The sequence below is a fragment of the Sabethes cyaneus genome, chromosome 3 (genome assembly GCF_943734655.1).
Source record: "Sabethes cyaneus chromosome 3, idSabCyanKW18_F2, whole genome shotgun sequence".
NCBI classification, from domain to species: Eukaryota; Metazoa; Arthropoda; class Insecta; order Diptera; family Culicidae; genus Sabethes; species Sabethes cyaneus.
The window spans coordinates 224,072,527-224,086,232 of NC_071355.1; the positions used below are offsets into that span (position 1 = coordinate 224,072,527).

Here is a 13,706-nt window from a genome sequence, read left to right on the forward strand (position 1 = left end):
TCAGATCTCCCCGGGTTATTTTCGTTCATACTTTTTGCATGATGCATTGTTTTTGGCCGACCCCACTGACCCTAATAGTCCACTTAGTTCATGGACGGCCCCATATGAACTACTTTATACTGATATTTACGTGTATTGTTTATAAACATGCTAATGTTCACTGTTTAGGTTTTTAGCTCAACTTTATGTTTTTAGCATAATGTCACCCCCTAGAAGGGGTGAGATTGTGCCAAAGTTCATGCCGGCTACGTTTTTGTTTCACGGCTCATATCATTGTCACATGTCATTAACGTACCAAGGTAAAAAAATTCGTCGGCCACTTCAAAAATATCATCGTCTATCACCACCGTAGTTCCAATAACCGAAGAGCTACCACGCTCTCTACTAGCCACCATATGGCAGGCCCGATCCTCGCAGCTTCCTCCTTAAGATGCGTGTACGCCTCTTCCACAGCCCTACGGTTAACACCGATGATATCGATGTCATCCGCGAACCCTAGGAGCATGTAAGATTTCGCTTCTCTGGACGCCGGCCCTTCGAATAGTACCTTCCAATGCAATGTCGAAAGCAAATTCGATAGCCCGTCACCTTGCTTCAAACTATCTAACGTCACAAACGATACTGGTGTGTCGCCCGCCATTTTGACGCTCGATTTAGAACCATCAAGGGTAGCACGAAATAGGTTAGTCAGTTTTGTTGGAAAACCATGTTCAAAAATAATTCGCCACAGCTCATTTCGTTTGACTGAATCGTACGCCGCCTTGAAGTCTATAAACAGATGGTGAGTATGCAAGTAAAATTCTCGGAATTCAGCGAAGATTTGTCGCAAGGTGAATATTTGGCCCGTTATGAAGCGTCTATTTCGAAAACCGCAATGGTATTCGCCAATAGAGGTTTCGCTGAAAAACCATTTTGAAGGCCGGAAAAGGGTTAAATATAAATTTATTTCGAATTAATACTAAAATCACTGGAAAATGTTCCTGACGACTTGAAAAGTTCAAAATAAAAAACGAACCAGAATTAAGATTAAGACCCAAAAAAATGCGTTTTAAGACTAAAATAACATTAAATAAAAATTATTAATAATATAAATTGCATTCGATACGAGTCAAAAAAAGACTTAAAGTCCTTAAAGAAAAATGTAAGGCTGCTCAAGAATGTGTCAATAAATTAAATTTATTTTTTCATGTAAACCGATTCGCTAAGCAACATAATAAACACAAATTATCCTAGCACGAGGACCCACAATTGCATTAAATTTCAATCAACAGCCGCATGTGATAAATTACTGTGTGCTTCCGCCGAATCCATTTCGCAGACGGCGAAGCTCCTCGCTCGCTTGTCAGCTTAAAGTTACATGTTTTGTCTGTGTGTGTGTGACTGTCCAGCTGAAAGCAGACAGTAATTAAGCTTTCGGGAAAAGTTACCCAGACAAAAACCGTTGTACTTCACCTTGGGGAGAAATCTGATTCCGGTGCGTTCGACATTGGTAAGTAAAAATCGGCCAAATTCTAATTACCTACAGTAGAAAAATATCACCATTGTGGGGAAAGACTTTACTGTGACTCGAGGGCGCCCATCCAGTATAGTGATTACAGAACAGATTAGCTTGTGGATTATGTGGCATAACGTGTTCTGTTGTTTGATGTGTTTGTCGGTAAATAAAATACCAAATCCGGAATAAAGCCTTGCATAGAGACAACAATTATTAAGAATATTTGCTAAATCATTTACGATTGAAAATGTTACAGGAAGTAATATACATAACACAATTTTTTACGCTTTGTTATTGCTTTCTAAGGGAAATGTTGAGTTGAGTTCGAAAAAAGCAGCTTGTTTTTGTTAAAATTTCCCACAGAGTAAAAACTTTTGATTCAATTTTTTCAATCCGGTTAACAAACTATAAACTATTTAGCTATATAATCCTGGCTGCATGTTTTAGCATGAAAGCAAATTTGAACCAGTGCAGTAGTGTAATATGGCCGAGAGTTTGATTGTTCAACCTTGTCGTACTTATCCTGTGACACAGTTCGAGGCGTGCTACTCACGATATGTCTATCAACTACGACGAAGACGACGACGACGATGATGATGATGTCGAAAGGACCCTAGCGGCGGCACTTACCATCTACCATGTAAGAATATGCAATGCACTGTTCTCCACATGCAGAAGTCAGCAGTTTTCTTCTTCGTCCTTTGCAAAACGGGACGTTCAAAACCGTTGAAGCGTTAAACAAAAAGGATTTAGCCTTGATTTTATAAGTGTACATACGTGGACAGTCAAGGAAGATCCAATGGTAAGCATCTTTAACCGCTTATATTTCACTAATGGATGGGTGCTTGCTTTTTCTGCTTGACTATAACATATTCTAGTGGTAGTTTAATAGTTTTATTGAGCGTAAAAATTATTATCAATAATTGAATGAATTGGATGCCAGGCGGCAGCATCTGACTCTTTTGATTGGCTTGGCGTGAAGATGCAAGGAAAACATATGAATACAATGCTTACAGAAACTTTTTTCTTCAAAGGACTGTCGGTGCCTGGTGAATGGTAAAACTTTTCCATTCTTATCGTACGGAATCTGGTTGATACGTAGGATCAATCATTGCTGTGGTGTTGGATTCTCAATTGCTTCGAGCTTTTTGATGGAGGTGAACGGTGTAGCCTTTCAAAAAATTGTTGTTTGAATTGAACGAGAAACCTTAGATTATTGTTTTTATGCACACTCAACCGACTTGTGCATTTGTTTGATTGTTCAACCGTCGGACATGAAAAATTTGTTCCTATATGTATTTATTTCCCGGATATTGCCTGTTAAATATCAGTTGAATAAGCTGTTCCTCAAACACAATGTCCTTTTATTAATTAAAACCATGCCATTCTCTCTGTTGCCAATTAAATTGAAGTTTCATCTACATATTTGTATTGCCTGTAGTGATGGTAATTTATTTTTTACGGATACCTGTGTTTCGATTATTTTCAAAAGCATCGGGACGAGAGTTGGTAGTTCACAAACCTCATCGGACCATCAAATTGCTTGTCATGGTGAGTGCGTGGTTTGTGTGGACAGACCTGTTTGCGATTCATTTATTTGTCTCTTGCAGAGAGCGAGTGGGTTTTAATTGGTAATATAGTTATGCAGTATTAAATAGCTGCACGTGACGTGAAGACTAGTCGACGTCCAGTCCAGTGCGAATGGGAGGACGTATGCGACCAGTCTAAGTAATTAAACGTTTGATCGCATAATTAAAGCTTTGCTTCAAAGTAATGGGGGCCATTAAATAGTGGCAATCAAATGATTTGGGAGCATTTTGCATGGGCGCGTGGTTTATGTACGTTAACTGGATGAAACTTTGTTGCAAGTGTGTGATGCAAACTAAGGCTTAAGACTGGTAAACTAATTTCAAGTCAGACATAAGAAGTCATTAGACATCATTACTTTAAATATATGCTAGAAAATGTGGTTGATGATCGTAATTATCGAAACTGAATTTGCATTCATGCATTCTAATGCATTAGAAAGTCGGAAATTAATTAAATAAAGGCGCTCTATAGTGCATTGAAATTGACCCAAATACAACACTATTAAACCATTTCGTCCTTTGACATAAAAAATACGAAATTTTTATTTTCGTTGTCTAGCGGAAGCTGCTGCTATTTTTGATGGATAAATATATTTTTTTCGTAACTTTCCATCAATCTCCTTATTTAGCAAAGGGATCAACTGAAAGCTCCACAACCGGGGGAAACCCTTCATCAGCGCAGCGTGACTGCGAAGAGCTGAAACGATATGAAACGAAGAGAAGGTTGTTTGTTCTTCGTATAACAGCTTTCGACAAGTGCTTAACTTTGCGAAACTGTCATGACAATCCTTTCAAAGTTTGTCTGCTGTAGACTTTTGATTGAACTTTGACAAAGAGAAAGAAATCGTTTCTAAAATACGGATCAAAGTCGAAGGCAGTTAGTTTAGTGTGGATAGATGTCAGCTTGTGAGTTTTTGCATTCTGGAGATCTTTTATTGCATTTTCGTGAATGTTATGTAAATTTATTAATGACAGTAGATAATACCTTGTACCAATTTGAGTTGTGTTTCGAAATTTTGAAACTCTAAATTTTGCAATTTTTGTTCACCAGTGCTTTAATGAATTTATTAAAAATTTAATCATTAGCGTGTTCACAGCCATCAGACAGCTATTTCAAGATGGTGGAGGAGAATTGCTCAGTCGTTTTTCTTATCAGAAACAATCCTCTGTGCTTACATTTCGACGCAAAAAAGAAAAAAAAAACAAATCGAAATGATACTCACCGTTTAAGATTTTATAACTGTAATCAAAATCCCGCGATGTTTGCCGTACAGAAGTACAGGTTATGCGCTTATTTTGCAGTCACTGTTTATTGCTTTTCTCGACGACGACGACGGTAAACGACGCACATCTGGTTTACCGAAAAAACGCAAATTAGAGTGTATCTTCACTTCAACTTATCTCCTTGCCTGCAACAACACCACCGCAACGCAATCACTTGGAAGAACCTGAACGTGCCAAAACAAGCGTTGCCCCTCTTTTTCTTCTCCTCACTGACACTGGCGGCAGCACTAGCGCACTACTGGCATTGACACTGACACAGGACAGTAAATTTTCATTCACACTTGGAATGTATTATTATTATTATTATTATATAGTGTGTGCCCGCAGTCTGGGATGAAGCGCAGTACCGCGTACTTGAAGGCAAAGTTTATTTCGGGAAGATATATTTTTATTTGATGCTATATCGATGAATGAGCATTTATTTACTTTCTCCGCACTGGAAAACCTACTGACGGGTTGCTTTCATCACTCGAGCATACAATCTGCTTCAACGGGTGAATATTAATTAACGATTGCGTGAATTTATCCGTTCCTTTTCAATCACTCTTCTTTGGCTTAGGAGTGATCTCTTTGTTGTTGTTGTACAGTTCGCCTGAAAACAAGGAAAAGAAGGAAAATTTACTTCCAACCGGAAAGAATCCCTTTAATCATGGGTTTACTTTGTGATCAAATAACGGTATATACTGAAATAGTGAGAATGCGGTAGATTTCCACGTTTCTGCTTTCGTTTTCCTCTATCGCGGGAAAACCGGGACGCAATATGGCTGAATCGAATTTGCGTAGTCGGAAGGTGTGATGCGATTGAATATATAGCAAAATCAAATCCAATAGCGATAGCATCAATCATTTTGATTTGATGATATTCGTCCGTTCGTACAAACGGGTGGGTAGTATTTCATAACCGTCGTTAACCGATGGAGACGCCTAGCTTATTGATTGAAAATCGATCAATGTTTCATTAATGTAGAGCTGATCAGATTGGCTAACCAGATTGTAGGAGCATAGTTTTGGAAAGCAGACGAAAGCAGGGAAGACACGCTGGTGTGAACAACCTTTGTTGAGTGTTTTACAGTTAAATTGATTACATTTCGTCATTTGAATAAAAAGGAGCCGCTTGGTTTCCTCGTTTTTTATTTTCCATTGCCATTTTTCTTTTCTTTTGTTTCAGGTATCGTCTGATCTCGTTTGTCGTTGAATAGCATCTTTAAGTAACGAATTTTATTCCTTTATCATTCAATTTTTTAACCCGCGTAAAAGCTCAGTGGAAATGAAAAAATGTGGTAATCGGTTTTTGGGTCAAATTCTCTGGCAATGCTTGTCTAAGTAAGGATTATTTTATGAGAGTGAGAGTAAAGCAAAATAAAACTCTCGCTTTTTAATGCATGAATTGATCGTAAGTGATGCAATCAAACACGAATAGCCTTCATTTTGAATAATCGCTATGAGTTTTGATAAAGCGTGTCTCACATCAATTTGCATCACGAAAGAAAAGCCGTGGAAAATTACCCGTTGGCTATTTTCTCTTGAAAATTTGGGTAGGAGTAGATTAGAGAGTATTGTTTACACTGTATTTTGCTCGCGGTAAGTTTTTTGCAAATTGAACAAAATGGCGTCACACGAAAAGCAACGTCGCGAATTTGTTTTGTGCAAGCACCTGGCAAATTCTTACGTCAAGGCGGACTTCCGGCAGCTTCCGGGGCTACTGTACTTCACCGCCAAGCACAAGTTTGATGTTCTGGAGGAAGTAAGGATGCAGAAACCTTCAACTTTTACCAAGAAATACATGATTTGTAAACGGACAGATCTACCTCAAGGAGTGTCTACAGAATTTGATTGCTCTGCTAAAGCAAGCGTACGTCGCTCATGCAAGCGTAAGACAATCAGCCGCTGTTGCTGTGTGCAGACATTCTGCTACTTACAGACTCGCGAACGTACAGCATCATATTATCTTCCTGCATAGCTTACAAAGCAAAGCAAAGCCTGGGTGCTACATTCCGTTATCGAAACTTGACCTTCTGTTTTTATACGACAGACTTCGCAGTCAGCTGTTAGAGTGCAGGACAATTGCAGGGCCAGTTGCTACGATCCTATTGACTCTAACAGCGTCCCCCAGACAGGATTCGAACATATAACGACTGGCTTATTAGGCCAGCATCATACCTCGAGGCCAACTGGGAGGCATAGCTTACACGCGAGTCAAATAACTCGTGAGCAATCAGCTGCTCGTGAGAGCTGTTGGCGCACTGGGATGCAGATTTTACTTTTCTTCTTCATTTTCACCCTCGATTTTACACGCGGGTGGGAGTGTGAGCTCTCGCGAGAAATCGGTATCAGCAGTTCGGGCTGCAGTGACGAACGAGAGCGACGACCGCAGCTGTTAGTTAAAATACACACTCGCAAAAACTCGTCACAGCGCATGAATAAATAAAAGCGAGAGTCCAAAAGGGACGCTCATGCCCGCGCGTTCGTTAAAATGGGCCCGCGTGTATGAGAAAATTAGACCACATGAGTGTGGGTGTCACAATCACCAGTATCATTATCCTGAATGCTGCTTACAAAGTGCTTTCTCAAACCATCTTCCATCGTGCATCGACCTTTACCACCAGCAAATAGATTTGTAGGAAGCTATCAGGCTGGCTTCATGGAAACCCGATCTACAAAGTATTAAATCTTTATCTTTGCCTGCCTCCATGAATGGCGCGAATTGTAACTCTCGCATCAAATTTCAAAGCCACTTATGATACTGCAAATCGCAAAGGCCTATGGGCAATTATAGACGAAGACGGATCTAAGCCTCTGTACAACGTATTATTTAGAGGTGGCTAAAGCTGGACGAATACTATTACACTATTTGAATAGAATCCGGCTGGAACAATAACGAGGAGGAAGCGATGAGGAGTCTCTGGACGTGGTCGGCTGGGCTTTCACGGAAGCGACAATATCGGGTTCTCGCTTTCCCATCAGCTTGAAGAATTTTTTTGGGCTGGACCATTTCTGGGCAAACACTGTGGCACGGTGTGTCGTTACATTATATCTATCCCGCAAGCCGCAACATGAGAAAGTGCAAAATAAACAGTGCCGAAATTCTCAACTATAATCGTTATGTTGATCAAGATCGTGAAAGCCCTCCCCATCAACAGGATGCACGATATTGCTCTTCTTGGTTCTAGAAACAAGGTTGATATTACAAGCCAGCTTAAAACTCTAAGGAAAATTTGGTCAAAATCTACATAAAGAAGCACAAATCATAATATATTTACGCATATTGCTTACAATTAGTCAATAGGACACAATATGAACCGTTGCCTTTCAAGAGATGGCGCTTTTCTAGTGGTAGTAAAATCAAAAATGTTTACCTACCTAAAAAACAATCACTAATCATATTTTGTTTGTGGTACAGTTACTCTGTTATATTTAATTTTCATGACTTCTGCCTAATTTTGATAAAAAACCAACTTTTCCTATACCTCTCCATAGCATCTTACTACCATTCATCCGAGAGCCCGGAAAAGTGATTTGATAGTTGATACCGTACGAGAGCCAGAAGCTGAATATGTTTGCGATATTTCAATTCGAAAGAAATAAATTTCGCAACATGAACGCTATGAATAAAAACAATGTTTATCAACTATTTATTGGTTCAGGTGTCAAACGTTATATTGTTATTAGCGATAAACACAAAAGAAACTGAGATGCTTGAGAGAGTAATGTTGCTGCTTTGGTAAATTTATTGTTGCGCAAAATTGAGCTGTTTCCGAAATGTACAATATGCGTTACAAAGTAACGACATCTGTTGAATTCAACAGGGAAACATTGATAGTTTCAAGTGTACTCTCACGCATGGCGCATGATGGAACACTAGCGTCAACTTCTGTTATTTATTATCAGAAACTACAGGCGGTGTCCTATTATATAAAGAAAATGAAGTGCGGAATCCACGCATATAAGGAAAATGAAGTGCGGAATTTGGAACTTACGCATATTACAAGCTAGTTTAACTAAATGTTAGCTGAAATGATTGAGTGAAAGCTGTCTAAAAGTTTTGTAATTGTGTACTATGTAATAATTAGTGAAAACAGTAAGGATTTGTTATAACTTTGGTAATATTTTTTATATTTTGATTGAAATTTGGTTTTGCCGTGAATTTCTTTTTGAGGAATACGAAAGACAGCTAAGTGCATTATGTGGAAGGTTTGTAATACTCAGTTTAGGATTAATGTGACATTTCATGCAGTTGGATCGTAATCCCACAAAGCTTCGAGTGAACAAAATAGTAAACCGCAGCATTGCGTCTTTGCAATTATTACACATTCAAATAGCGCGTGATGAACAGTGAAAACAGTACACAGTCAGAGGCCATCCAGAAATAGGTTAGTAAAAATACAATGCACAGAAATTAGCTTTACTGGTGTAAACAGTACATTACGACCGAACAGAATGAGGTAAACGGGCTATCTCGTCGCTTTTCAACGACGCATCTCATGCGATAGTGTGTGAACGCCGCCCGAAACAGCAAACCTGGGTGACATTGAATTTTCCAGAACACTTATAATTATCAGCGGCCCTGTTGAACTACAGTTTTCACACAGCCACTGATTAAACTGGAGGACAAATGAGCAAATAATTGCGACAAGAATGACAACAATAAATCCATCTGTAGCCCTCAGACACACTGATAACGGTTTGTTTTCCCTTTGCACTAAATGCTGTACGATCTGCAGGTCCGCTTCAGTGCTGGCTGGCGCGGATGTCGTAAACTGTAACTGTATGTGAATGTCAGATGTAATCGCAACCTTTCCGTCGAAAGATTGAATGCGGTCTACAGTAGTGGCAGTTGCAGTTCGTGAACAATTGTGATTTATAGCCATTGGAAGGTCGCTTAGATGAGTTATTTAAATTGAATTGCATCGGTTACCGAGAATGACTAAAATTGGCAGCAAACTTATTTAAAGAGGATCATCGTCCAGAATATTGCCGGTATGGTTTCGTGTCCGGCTAATTTCCGTGATGATGGATTCCCTCCCACGCGAATGTTATTTCTGTACTCAACGCGATACGCGGCGTTATCAATTTGAATACACGAAATCTCTTTCTCTACCTCGTAAGTGAGCTATCATTGTTTCAATTACCGTAAATCTGTTTAGCTACACTCACGAATTTCTGTGTGACAAGACAACGCAATAATCTAATCTCCACGCGTCCGTTCTGACCTGTCTGGCACATAGAATCCGGGGGGAAGCAGGGTATTATGCAAATTGTTAAGAAATAAACAACAAAAATTGCATTCGCGACGCATAGACAGTGTGTCTTTGAAAATTTTAAAATTTGCTGAGTCAGTTTTGCATTAAAATTGTAATGTTTTTATTTTTCGTTTCAATTGTTGTATTATCATGCCTTGGAAACTATCAAACTAGTTGCTGAATACGGTTGGAAAGTCAGCAGTAACTGTCGACCCCGCTTGCGCTCAATTTTTCTCTGGAGTTCACTCTAAATCTGGCAACGTGATAACACTGTGTTAATGGATCAATCTGGTTATGCTGGCATGTATAGCCATGCTACGTGCGTACGGTCAGTTCTGCACCACCCACGGGGTCCAGGCTTCACGGAAATTGTTCTTAGGTCGTAGATTGCCGACACGAGGAGTGTCGCGTACACTTCCTGATGCTGTAGCATTATCATCATTCGCTTTGCATATTTAACAGCTCTTTACGATGGTAAAATTCTAAGCTTTGCTTAGTCGTAAAGTTTTCAGCGCTCATCGACGTAGAAAAAATTCGCTTTAAAGATGGATCCAGTGAGATAAGCGAAGCGGTAAATCGCATTTGAAAATATCTATTTTTATGAGCATAAGTAATCTGCGCTGCTGTATGGTGTTTTGAAAATTGCAAAATATTTTCGGCTATGTTTATGCGGTAGCAGAAGATTGCTGCGCAATCATCGATATAGAAGAAGTTTCCGATCGACCATATTGAAAAGCAGTGAATCCGACGAAAATAGTACAGTGAAAAACTGAACTAAATCTAATTAAATGTTCTCAATCAAGCGGTACCATTGAAAAAAATCGACTATTTGTTAAAAACTCTATCATATGTTAATGTTTGATTCATAAACATCGTTTTAAATAGTTAGTATGGTTTCTATTGGTGTTTTTACAGGTTACATTGTCAATTTGTTTTCAACTAATTACCCATGTCGACTTAAGAAGAGTTTATTATTTGAACTTAAAATTATAATTTTTATAGAACGTGTAGCTACAGCTTAAAGGCATCACCGGAAAGCAGAGATATGTTACTGTAACGACCTGTCATCACAACAAGAAGTACCATTCGAAATAATATTTCCTGAATAGAAAATAAATAAATCGATTCGACACTGCTGCACGGCTGCACAGTGGAATTAGTGCGACCTAGCGACCGACGAGAAGTTAATTTTAATTTATTTTTTCCTCGTCACTTTTCATTTTGAGAGTTATTCTCCTGTGCTGTTCCGTCACAACGAAAACACACCCACCAGATACGTCTGATGCTTTTAGTCGATCGAAAATAGAAATAAATCTAATGTAATCGAAATGTGACAAACCTGCAATACTACACAGGGAACAAAGTGACGCTCGCATGCGGTGAACGGCGAGACAGCAAAGAACATAAATGATTAATTCATTGGCACGAGATTGTAATTTGCAATTTAGAGATTAAATTGAAGTACATTATTAAAATTTTGATTCAAAACATTCAAAATGTTTACAATTTTCAAAAATGGTTCTTCGTTTCTGTTTGATTTGTGAGTATCCAGTACATTCGAGGTCATGTGATTTGTCAACTTTGTTAAAATTTTTAAATGTTTTAAAAACTATCATACTCCAAAAAAAATTTCGAGAGATCCGAAGGTGTGTCTTAAATTTTTACCCAAAATACTTTGACCGAAATATTCCTCCTACGGAATTATTCTGAATAAAACGAATAAGACTGAATAAGATGTTTTAAAAGTTGTTACATCACGATGCTCGGCGGGGATGCATTGGTAAGGTAATCTATCTGAATACTACTATGATTATGTTCCACGATGGGGGAATAAAGACGGAGAATGGAAGCTTCGTAACTGGAACTATGGATCGCTGAATTTCGTAGGTTCTGCACCATTGCACTTCAGCAGATCTTTCACAGTGGCGAGAAAATATACATGATAAAAGACCATTTCTTCAACTATAACATCATAAACGTGCACCACCCGCAAAATGAACGCCCAAAGACAAGAAGCATTCTATATACAGTTGGAGGCAACGTAAGACAGCTGTTCGTTACGGGACCTCAAGATGCTCCTCCGAAATATGAACGGTCAGGTCAGGTCGGCAGGGAAGCGAAGAGTCCGATCTGTTGAAGGACTTCATAGCCTGCACAGCGACATAAACGACCCTCAACTTTGCAGTTTCTCGAGGCCTGGAGATCTAAAGCTCTCTCTTATTTTAGAAAGACATCTACAAGGCCTGACCAACGAACGACAAGCCAAATCGATCACGTTCGCATCGATGGTCGGTTTTTCCTGTACACCATCAACATACGCTCCCACGCGGTGCGGAGGTTGACGGAACTGGAATCGTTACTTAGTAATCAAAGTTATCGACGATATACACCTCGCGGTAAAGCCAAAATGGTTAAACATTTGGCATTTCGACAAATCACAAGCTATCGAGAACTACGCTCGTCTACTCTCGCTTCCTCTGTGGAGATAGGTACTTCGAGCACGGATGCGGCCATCTAGGTGTCTGGGTGCTGGGTGAAGAAACTCTGAATCCACGATATGACTGCATTTTCACGATGGAGGATTTCAGAAATTATTGACGATAGATAGTCATCGATCGTCATAGATAAAATTATTGTCGTTGTTAGATCGACGCATTCAAGCTAGAAATCGGGCCTATTTTGCGTTCCGCAAGATGATTCAATCGAGGAAAGAAGCTGAGGCGCGAGTGTTTGAGGAGTTAGCGGCTCAGGACTGTGCCCCATAACCTGCATATCGACACGAAGGATAACGGCCAGCGCTGCATCGACTTGGCAGCTTCCCGAGGTCCGGTAATCAGAAGCATTTTCTCTCCACGTAAAGATAGCCACAAAGCAACCTAAAGATTCCTTGTCCCACGAACATTGAACCAAACCGACCATCTTCCCGTCGATGACCGGTTTTAATCGAACATTACCAACCTTCGCTCCCTAAGTTGAGCGGATACCGACTCGGATCATTTTCAAGGAGCAGTACATATGCGCTGAAATCTATCGACGGTATATACTGCCACTACTCGCATAAGAGTCACATTTACAAAGTAAACTCCGTAGAAAATGGGACTGTTATGCGAGTAACGGCAATATACCTCGCCATGTTCCTCGAATAAACATTCGGCAAATTAAACATTCGGCAACTATTAAAAACTTCGCGCGCCTTCTGGATGAAATTCTACCTTCCTCTGGGGTGCTAGGTGGTTCAACCATCGGAGATGGATGGAGCAAGATACGTTCGGCCGGCAATGAGACCGCAAGCGATGGAGAGGAAAACAAGTTATGAAATACTATATTATGATCACGATGGTGAATAAGGTCTCCCAGTTGACCTCGAGGTAAGACGCTGGTCTAATAAGCCAGTCGTCGTATGTTCGAATCTCGGCTGGGAGAGACTGTTAGAGTCAATAGGATCGTAGTACTGACCCCGCATTGTCCTGTATTCTAACAGCTGGTTGCGAAGTCTGTCATATAAAACAACAGAAGGTCAAATTTCGATAACGGAATTAGCACGCAGGCTTTGCTTGAATATGGCCAAGTGTCGACGAGCGTGGAATTAGTTGACCGCGATCCTGAGGAGGAAAAGCGTCTGATGGAGAACAGAGATCGTGAAGAGCTAAAGCAACTATTCCGGGCTAAGGAGATGCGCGAAAGTTCTACGAGAAGTTGAACCAATTTTGTAAGGAATACACACCGAAGCCTGGTAGATGCGGAGATATAGACAGAAACCTAGTCACAAATGTGGTGAAGTGAGGGGTCAACAGATAGAAATAGTTGTTTGATGGGCATCTCAATGGCGATGTAACAGATGGAGATGGAGCAAAAGTCATCTTAGGAGTGCCTACAAATGATAATAGCGTTTTGGCTCCCAATCTTGGAGAGATCCGGCGAGAAAGAGGTCAGCGGAAGAATAATAGATCCTCCGGTAAAGACCGACTCCCGGCAGAACTCTACAAAAAATGGCAAATAACCAGTAGCAACGGTACTTTACTGGTTGGTTTCATGGATTTGGTAGGAGGAGAAACTTCCAGAGTACCGAGGACCCCCGTCCATTTGAACGATTCCTCA

The 13,706-nt window shown here is 40.0% G+C and overlaps 1 protein-coding gene across 1 annotated transcript in view; it reads right to left on the reverse strand.

Moving 5' to 3' along the window:
• Window positions 1-13,706, reverse strand: part of LOC128744176 (sodium bicarbonate cotransporter 3) — an 84,387-nt gene that overhangs the window by 67,200 nt on the left and 3,481 nt on the right. Inside the window, exon 2 of the mRNA XM_053840991.1 lies at window positions 4,308-4,960. The gene's annotated coding sequence lies outside the window, so the exon portion shown is untranslated. The remainder of the gene's footprint in view (window positions 1-4,307; window positions 4,961-13,706) is intronic.